Source organism: Manis pentadactyla, chromosome 11 (assembly GCF_030020395.1).
Source record: "Manis pentadactyla isolate mManPen7 chromosome 11, mManPen7.hap1, whole genome shotgun sequence".
Lineage (NCBI taxonomy): Eukaryota > Metazoa > Chordata > Mammalia > Pholidota > Manidae > Manis > Manis pentadactyla.
Window position 1 is genome coordinate 55,084,008 of NC_080029.1, and position 7,274 is coordinate 55,091,281.

The following is a 7,274-nucleotide window of genomic DNA, read 5'->3' on the forward strand; positions in this document are numbered from 1 at the left end:
GTAGGATTTGACTTTTGTTCTTAAGGTTCTGCTGATGTTTCCTTGCTAGGGTCTGACAAGGCACCTTAATTATTTTATAATTCCTACCTCTGAGAAATGGGCTCTGTGCCTTTTTTCTGTCTCCATCCTAAAATGTAACAGGATCCCCTCGTAGCCTCTGAATCTTGTGAACTGGGAAGACTGATTTCAGTTCTCCTAAGTCACTCTGGGGATGTCAGTGCTTAGAATCTTTGCTCTGGACAAGCCCAGCTGCTTGTGGTTATTTCTAGTTTCTCAGTGGCAGAAACTACTGAGCCACAGAAGCCACAGTTTGATATTAATTTCTGTGCACTATCTGTAAAATTTATGTGTTTACTAAATGTATCCATAATTGTGCAGAATAAAGGAATTCCAGACATTTCCACAGTGCAAAATAATTAAGATCGATATACAAAACAGATCATATAGCAGCAAACACAAATGTGGCTTTCTGGTATTAAAAAGAAGCTCATTTTTTGACTTGGGGCTCTTAAGGATTTTTATTTTACCTGAAATATTTTGTTCTCAATTATTAATGGATCTGTATCTTCTTCCAGAGCACCCACCTGTTCTTTATATAACTTTGAATATCTACTTAATTTTCCTGTGTTAGTTGATCTTACAAATACTCTGCATTTTCTAAAGACAACGCAATGCAACTTAAATCCTCCTATTGTGGGTGAAACAGGATTTTGTGATGTGACCATCAGCAGCCCCAGAAAAGAGAACAATGGGAAAATGAAATCCAGATTCCTGGTATACTTGGAAAGATAGCTTATTGTTTTTTATATGGATACTTTCTGAAATGAAATAAGAGAGATGGACAGTCTAAATAATTTAGACCAAGTTAAAAATCAAGACAGAATGATCTCTTCTCTGTTCAGTTTCAAAAATTTTTTTCTTTAATGTTTTGATTCACTTGTATTCTTCACTTTGCCTTAATAAAGACCTCAAACTCAGGCTGACTCCAGCTTTGTTTCTCTAGTCTCACCTCACTTCATTTCCTTCTCCTACCATCTTCATTAAATCATCAAATTCTTTTCTATGAAGATTTTATTAATAATTTATAATCCATAATTTAATACAACCTAAAGGGAATCTTTTTAGTTACTTTAGATGTATTCATTTTCTATGGATTTAAGTATTCCTGAAAGTCAGGCTTTAAAAATAAAATTTATATGTTAAATTTCCTATTAGTGTTTAGAAAATGCTTGATCAGTTTAGATAGAAAAATGTTAACAATTTTTAAATTGTTTGACAGATTTCCTCGGTATAGGTCCCCAAGCACTCCCTGATGTCCAATATTATATTAACTTCACACATTATATTACCTTCCTGTGTTTTTTCTGGGTTTGGGATTTGTAAATTGGAGTCAGTGGGTGGTAGGGGAGATGTGTTATCAGCTTTTTGGTATTCTGTTTAAGGTGAGTTATACCAATTGTTTCCATCTATCTTACAGTTTAGTTTCTTTACAAGGTACAAAGTATAAGCACGATAGTTGCTGACAACTAACAAATAGCACAGGGAGAAGGTAAGGGGAATTGAAGATGATTACTGGAGCTGCTTTATGTAATATTAAATGAGAGGGCCACAGTTTTTCTCAGGTAGGATAATAAGATAAATTTCTATAAAAGTAGTATTATTTCATTTTTTCTTTTAAAACCAACTTTATTAGTATAACTTGCATATAGCAAAATGCATCCATTCAAGTATACAGTTAGATGAGTTTTAAAAATGTCTATGTCCTTGCAGCTGCCACTCCAGTAGAGCTATAGAGCATTTCCATCATGCTCCTTTGCACTGATCCCCTTATCTTAGGTAACCACTGATCCACCTTCTGTTACTGCAGATGAATCTGCTTCATCTAGCATGTTTTTGAGATTCTTCCATGTTTCGCCTATGTCAGTAGTTTGTACATCTTTTATTTTAATGGAGTAATACTCCATCGTGTGAACATACCATAAAGAGTCTGTTTATTTATGAATCTGTCGATGATTATTTGTGTTGCTTCTAGTTGAAAACTATTATGAATAAAACTGTTGCAAATATTAATGTCCAGATGTTTTTGTGGATATGTATTTTCATTTCTTTTGACTCAATACCTGGCATGAAATTGTTTAACTTCATAAGAAACTGTCTAAATGTTTCCCAAGGTATTTGTACCATTTTATGCTCCAGTCAGCAATATATCAGAATTCCAGTTCCATCCAGTGTGAGTTTCTTATATATATTTTAAATATCAAGCCCTTATTGGATAAGGTTTACAAATAATTTCTCTGATTCCATAGGTTACCTTTTCATTTGGTTAATAGTTTCCTTTGCTGTACAGAGCTTGTTAATTTAATGTAGTCTCACTCATTAATTTTTGCTTTTGTTGCCTATGCTTTTGGTGTCATATCCCCATAATCATTGCCAAGATGAATGTCAGTTGGTTGCTTATGTTTCTAGTTTATCTACTTTTTTCTAGATTATCCAATTTCTCGCACAATTTTGAAGGTCGTCTCTTATGACCGTTGTATTTCTGTGGTATCAGTTTTAGTATCTCCTCTTTTATAAAATTATAGTTTCAGTCTCTGCATTTGAAGGAACAAATACGTCTTATAGTCTTTACAGACTCTTTGTGGTATGTAAAGACCTTCTTTCTCTTGTTGGGTCTACAGACTTACCTCTGTGATTGCAGTTGAGTTATTTTGAAGCTGGATCATATGTCTGCTGCTTGGTTTACAGTAGGGTCCTTAGTTGGTGCTCCTGTTATCAGGGGCTCAGAGGGGTGTGGATTCTATCTGGTCCCTGGGTGGATGGGCCTGCCTCCAGTACCTTGGTCCGTAAGGCTAGAGTTGGGTAAACATACACCCCAGGGTCTGCAGTACGAGGTATGTGGATGGGTGCAGCTCCCTGCAGGTCCCTGAGAGGGCTCCTGACATGTCACTGGGTGTCCCCCTTGGTGGGCAGGATTGGTCCTGGCCTGAAGCTGAGAGGGACTGGAACTGAGTCATAGGACTGCTGCAGAGACCACACTGGGACCAAGGTCTACAGGCCTGCTTTCAGGTGCATAGACAGATAGGTCTCCTGCTAGGTTCCTGGGTGAACAGGACTTCACCTGGCTGCTCATGACTGAGAGGGTTGAATCCTGGCCCCAGGGCTGCCTCATGATCTGCAGGTGGACCAAAGCCAGTGGGCCTGTTTTGGGGGGCACAGAGGTGTGTTTTTCTCACTGAGTCCCTTTGCAAGGGACTCAGCCCAAGATGGCTTTTGGACTCAAGACTGTAACTGAGTTAGGGCTGCTTCAGGATCTTCAGACCAAGATCAGCAGGCCAGCCTTGGGGACATAAATAGGTGTGTCTCCCTCTGGGTCCCTGGGCAGGCAGGACTACTCTGTAATGTAACTGCGGGGGGTTGGAGCCAGGTTATGGGGGGCTCCATGGTCTGAAGTTGGACCAAGGTTAGTGGGTCTACTTCTGGGGGCATGAATATATGTGTCTACTGGTAGGTGCCTGTGTTGGTGCAAATGTTCCCAGCCTGTGGATGAGAGGGATGGGAGCCTATTTAGATGGCCATTTCAGGATCTGCAGTTAGACTGAAGTCAGATCTTCCTCAGAGCCATGGACAGGTGTGTCTTCCACCCAGTCTCTGGGTGGGCAGAACTGCCAGCCAAGAGGGGCTAAGGGCAGGTCATGGGCTACTTCTGAGTTCACAAGTGGGTCTGAGATCAGTGGGCCTGTTACTCAGAACGCAAGTGGGTATGACCCTTTCTGGATCTTTTTGTGGATGATGCTAGTGGTAGAATCACGACCAAACAGAGTTGTAGCTGAGTGCATTGGAGGTTGGGGCTGTTTCTGAATCTGTAGCCAGGACCATGGTCAGTGACCTGCCCCCTGGGCACAGTCTTGCCTCCTTATAATGGCCTTTCTCAGTCTTCAGCCCCCCCAGAGTTTCACAAACTTCTACCTGGATCCCAGAGCTTCCATGAAGGCACTTTTGATCATAGATGACTGCTAAATTATTGTTGCTGAGGACAGATATGAATGGAGGCGGTGTCCTCCTATTCTACCATCTTGCTTACAAGTCTCATTTGGAATTTTTTAGCAGAGTAATAATCTTTTATTAGGGTTAGTTTGAGCATGAGTTGTCTTCCTCCTTTGCCTTAGTCAGTAGATGAAGAAAATATTGTCTGGTTGTAATTACATAACTCATTCCCCATCATGCCCAAGCTACTGCTCTGCTATGGAGTTTTGGTCTTGGAGAGTGGGTGCACATCACATATTTTCTCTTCTATTTTCTCTTCTGGGCTGTCACTTTAGCAGGTAAATTATGTCAGAATTCCATAAATGTAAACTTAACTTTATGTAACTGAATTAAATTTTATTTTGTGAATTGGAGAACTAGAAAGTTTTGTTCTACCTTGTGTGGAAAGGTTTTCTGTATGGGTGTCAGACCAATCTCAGATGTAGCCACTTAATAATTATATGCGTTTCCTCATCTATGGAAGATAGGATGATAATGCATATTTTATAGGGTCACTGAGGATTAGAAATAATTTTGAGAAAGAAAATTATAATTCCAACATACAGTAGACAAATACTGTTATTGACAGTTTTCATCATTATCATCATCATTATCATTACCATCATCAGCATCATAATTGGGATTACATTAAATAGATATATGTGTGTGTGCATGTGTGTCTGTAGTTTCTTTATGCTTCTCAGTCTGGTGGGACTATCTTAAATATTTTAGCTTATATTAAAGAATTTTCTCTTCTTATAACTGAAAATATTTTTTTTCAGAAATGTTAACTAATAAGGTTGTGGTAAACATTAATAGGCTTCTCCCAGGTTCTCTTTTCTTCCCCAAATTTAAGGTAGTTGATATTATATACAAATACCCAAGCCACTGGTCTTTGTTGTGGTGATGGTTCTTCAAAGAAGTAACTTGCTTTGACCTTACATAATCATTTAACTATTACCTATCTGGATAACATCAAGTAAAACCTAAGAAATATACCAAAGACAATGCTTAAATATTAGCTGCAGCTTAACAACTCTGTGTGTCACTTTTCTCCCATTACTGTTTTTACTTGGGCCAGGGAACATTCTCTTTTTCTCTTGCTATGTAAGGTGACACTGATGTATAATTTCTGTCAGCTGCCCTCTTGCCTCTAAATCAGAGGTTGGAAAACTAGGGTACATGGGCCATACCTGTGCTGTCCTGCCATCTACTTTTGTAAATGAAGCTTTCCTGGAACCCAGACTTGCTCATTTGTTTATGTATTATATGTTGCTGCTTTGATGCTACATGGCAGAGTTGAGTAGTTACTAGAGAGTCTGGGTGGCCCACAATGCCCAAAGTATTTACTGTCGGCCCTTTACTAAGAAGTTTGCCAACCTACTCTGTAAATCAACAAAACTAACGTTTTGGAACTCTGCTGCCCCTTGTGGGCCATTGTGTTGGCCTGCTTCATCTTGACCATTTGTAACACAATAAGTCTTTTCAGGAAGAACATTGAAACAATTAAAAAAATTTCTTTATAAAATGAAACATTGGCATCATAATATATTTTCATCATAAAAAATAATATTTAAAAATAATCATGAGTAACATTGCTATTTTATGGCTTGCCAGAGATGCACTCAACAAATACTAACAATAATTTTAAGGAGGAGATAGGGGAGGGAGAGAGTGTAAGAGAGGGTGAATAGGCCTATATTTTGCCCATAAGGATATGAAGAATCTACATTTTACTTATAATTTTACTTGCATTTTTTTCATACCCTACATAATTTTCTAAGCAGGGGAAAGGCCACTGTTTTCCATAAAAGGCTTGGTTCCCTCAATTTGTAGCCTCTGCTTGCTGGGGAGTGAACAGAAGTTTATTTTGCAAAGTAAATTCTTAGAGACGCATGTTGTAATTGTCATGTAATGATGGAACCAAGCATTGTTGACATAATTATCTGGCTACTGCATTAAAATTTTTTCTCTTCTGAGGACAGGTTACTGATGTGATTCTAGTTATTCTTGGAACTTGTAAAATGAAAGTGAGAAGGCAATCGTTATTGGGGAGTGGACTGGGTGAAGACCAGAACTTTCATATTAACTTTGGTAATAGTCCTGGAGGAACTAAAGCAGTATAATTTTATCCAGCAAGTCTTTCTCTCTCTTGTCTTTCTTTCTTACTTTCTCTTAAACCTATTTTGAAAAAAGGAGGCTCAGCCCAGGCAGCTAGAAAACATATGCAGACTCTAGATTGTAGTAAGTCACCTAAGAGCAGACAGGTGCGTGATACAACAGGTGGCTGTGAAAAGAGAAATCCTCTCTCAAAAGCCAGGCTCCAGTTTGAATTTATGCCTGGGGTTAGAGCTTTAAAAAGCTTTGTAGAAAGTCATTTTGTTTCCAGTGCAACTTTGCATTTTTAAAGCTCCATCTCTTTGTATCCATTTGAAAGGAACTGTGCTTTCTCTGATTCATTTTCTATTTTACAGCAACACTTTCCTTTCTAAATAGTAAAACTTTCTTTGCCTTGATCTTTTTAGAATAATTAATATTTTTCACTTCTTTGCTGTATATGCTATTTTGGTGAGTTTGATTAAAATTAACTTTTCCATTTCCTCTTAATTTCAGAAGCTTTTGGAGGAAAAATTTCTCTCAGGGAAGGCATCTAAATTTTTAATAGCAGATTTAATTTCAACATGTATTTATTAGATGTTTATTATTGCTAAAATACTGTTTCAGGAGTTCTGAGAGATACAAAAAGCACAAACATGGACTGTTTCCTCAAATTTCTTAGAATTTAATGATATATTGAATTTTTACAAGCTATAAATTTGGGAAGAAGATGGATGGAGAGTAATATAATAAAATAGCATCACATTTATAATGTATGACTAGGTCCAAATAATAGTACTGACAATATATACCACTGTGGAACATTTTGTTTAGTTTTGAAAGGCAGTAATCCTTCACATGTGACAGTCTTTGTCTCCCTTGCCACATCTCAACATCAGAAAGGGTCCACATATCTCATATGTTTAGTTATTATTTTGTATCAGTCTCTCTTGGATGATAGTTCTCTTGCTTAGTTCTCTTAAATGTTGAGCATCAGAGTGTATCTACATCATGTGGTTTTTATCTTTCTTCAGGTAGCTCCATGCCTGACTGACTCTAACACATAATCTATAGGGTTATAATTTCCAATACAGCGACTAACCCTCCTCCTTCCTCATCTTCTCTGCCTTACTTCTTATAAGCAGAGGGATTTA